Below are 3,282 nucleotides of genomic sequence, written 5' to 3' on the forward strand. Positions count from 1 at the left end.
TACATAGTAATGTTTATTTCAGTCTATCATAATATATCAAAATAAATCTTATTATACGTGAAATGGACGTCGCCTGTGTTTTAGGGTTCATCGTCGTCTGCTTACCTATGAGGTGGGTTTTGGTCAAAATACCCCCCAAAAAATGACGTCCTGAGGAGTAGATGTGTTTACTGTGACGCACTGCGGCTTTGTGCATAGCGCATCTTAGCTACCCTCTGGCTCAGGTGTGTAAGGGTGACACGTTCCAGCACACATGTGGCTCCCCACACCCCTTCCTGGTGTCACATATGGCCCTCTCACCCCTTCCTGGTGTCACATGTGGCCCCCACACCTCTTCCTGGTAGTCACATGTGGCCCCCCACACCTCTTCCTGGAGGTCACATGTGGTCCCCACACCCTATAACCACTGCCTGGCAGTAACATGTGGCCCTCTTACACCTTCCTTAAGACCCCCCCCAGCAGTATGGCAGCGCAGCCCCATATAGAATCCACCTACGCCAATTGGCTCTGTATTATTTAAGGTCTATCTAATGTTGAACCCGGCCTGGTTCTGATTTACTGTCGGCCAGGTTCTGATTTAGCCCTCGTTCACAACTGAAAGTTTTGTAGCGCGTTCTACGCTCGACGAACGCTCTACAAAACGCTCAAAAATATAAATCCAATTGTATTCAATGGTCTGGTTCCCACCTTGGCGTATTTTCGCCCGTCCCTAACGCGCTACAAACCAGCCCACGCCTGAAAAGGTACAGGTACTACTTTGGGCCGTTTTGTTGCGCGTTTCCATTGGGATACAGCCAAGTAGCCTTCGGAAACGCGCAACTTTTTTACCGTGAATCGCGGTAAAAAAACGCGCGACAGACGCGCATATGCAATACGCCTAGGTGTGAACGATTTATGATCACTTCCTGTCAAGCTGACAATGGTGACCAGGACCCGTGGAGAGGGCAGATCTCACCAGCGGGGATGGAGACAGCATTACAAACAAAAAGATTTCTTTACTTCATCATGAACAAAAAAAATGACATCAATACACTTCAGCTTGCCATAGGTCAATAGAGGAACACGTGTTGACATTCGCACTGAGCAGATGGTTTGTTAACACTGTTTGGTCTCTTGCACACGGCTGCCTGTGCTTGTACAACGTCCATCAATTCCTGTGTATTACCACCCCCAGGGGGCCATAGGTGCTCCGTACCGCCTCCTATAGAAGTCTATGGCTGTATGTGGGTACATACAGGACTGGCATACATTCACACAACTCTGTTGGGGGTTTTGCTCCCATACAAATGTCTTTTTATACAATCCCGGCGTATACACACCTACAGCCATTGATGTCACCGGTAAGCTGTATTGAGCGCCTGTGGCTCCCTGGTGGTGAAAATACAGCGGAATTAACATTGTGCGGCAACAGATGGCCACGCGTAAGACAAAACAGAGAACGGTCCAGAACACTTCAGAAGACGCCACGGACCGAACCAACATTCATGGCCACAAGTGGTTCCCGCCTCACATGACCTACACATCATACACACCCCATTGTGTCTGATACTTGACAGCTGCAATGGCAGGTCCAATGCCCCAAGATTGTCCCCTAAAAAAGCCCAAACACTTAGGTGCTCATTTTAAAATGACTAAAGTACACAAGTGACGTTTTTGCACTTCATCAACTCTGCAAAATCTAATACAGCAAAGCCTGCGACTCCGTCCCACGCGCACACCTTCATCACCATCTCCGTCCCACGCGCACACCTTCATCACCGACTCCGTCCCACGCGCACACCTTTATCACCGTCTCCGTCCCACGCGCACACCTTTATCACCGTCTCCGTCCCACGCGCACACCTTCATCACCATCTCCGTCCCACGCGCACACCTTCATCAGCGACTCCGTCCCACGCGCACACCTTCATCACCGTCTCCGTCCCACGCGCACACCTTCATCACCGACTCCGTCCCACGCGCACACCTTCATCACCGTCTCCGTCCCACGCGCACACCTTCATCACCGACTCCGTCCCACGCGCACACCTTCATCACCGCCTCCGTCCCACGCGCACATCTTCATCACCGTCTCCGTCCCATGCGCACACCTTCATCACCGACTCCGTCCCATGCGCACACCTTCATCACCGACTCCGTCCCACGCGCACACCTTCATCACCGCCTCCGTCCCACGCGCACACCTTCATCACCGTCTCCGTCCCACGCGCACACCTTCATCACCGTCTCCGTCCCACGCGCACACCTTCATTGTAGTTTATCTGCTGCTATGAGGAGTCAGTGATCACTACGTCTCCATGTTCATAAAGCCGGCTGCTTAAACCTCCGGAGCCAAACCCTAAATAAGAAGAATAAGTCCCAATAAGTCCCAATATTTCCCACCTGAATAAGGCATCTGGTTACCGATCACGATGCCGGGAGGGATATTGGATCACCTGGTACTAATCTATAAGTAATAACACCAATTAAGTGATAAAGGAGGACGCGCACATCATTCATTGATTATAAATCAAGTCATTTATAAGGCTTGATGTTCAAAGGACTGACTGCTAAACCACAGAGCTTATATAACGTCCCAAAAATATTCTAAGTCCCACTTTTTGAGTGGGCTTATGAGTCATTTCACTTCCTAAGTCTTGAATGACGGGCCTGCTAGACAAAGGGCTGGCCCAGAGGTTTAGATGCTCGCCTAGGGCCCAGCAGAGATTTTGGAGTCGCAGGTTCGAATCTCGGTTTTGCTTTCTGAATTTGTGCCGACTTATCACTCCTGAACTAGGAGAATGAACACATGAGTTGCTGAGCAGAGGCGAGTAGCTCAGTGGATAAGAGCGTTGACCCAGGGCGCCGTAGACCCAAGTTCAAATCCACACAAGTGTTGTAGACCACCAAGGGCCAACCAATGAGAGCGCTGCAAACCTTGAGTGCAAATCCATGAAAGTGCTGTAGACCCCCGAGTGTGATACCACAAGAGCGCTGTAGACCCCGAGGGTGAGTACATGGAAGCACAGTAGACTCGAGCTCAAATAGCTGAGTGAAAGCTTGGAGGCCATGGACAACCCACTAGTCTGCTCCAGTCCCAGGCCCCCACAGGCCTGTAACATGTGTGGCATCACAATAGAGTGTGGACTACCCCCTCTTCGGTCCATAGTCTGTGACATCACTGCAACATATATAAATACAAGGGGCTGTCTTACCGGGGCGGCCCATTCAAAATTTAGGGACTTAGGGTTTTTTTGGCTCACCCCAGATATAGATATAGATATATATATATATCCGAGTCAC

The sequence above is a fragment of the Nanorana parkeri genome, unplaced genomic scaffold (genome assembly GCF_000935625.1).
Source record: "Nanorana parkeri isolate BGI_ZX_2015 unplaced genomic scaffold, ASM93562v1 scaffold17, whole genome shotgun sequence".
Taxonomy (NCBI): Eukaryota; Metazoa; Chordata; class Amphibia; order Anura; family Dicroglossidae; genus Nanorana; species Nanorana parkeri.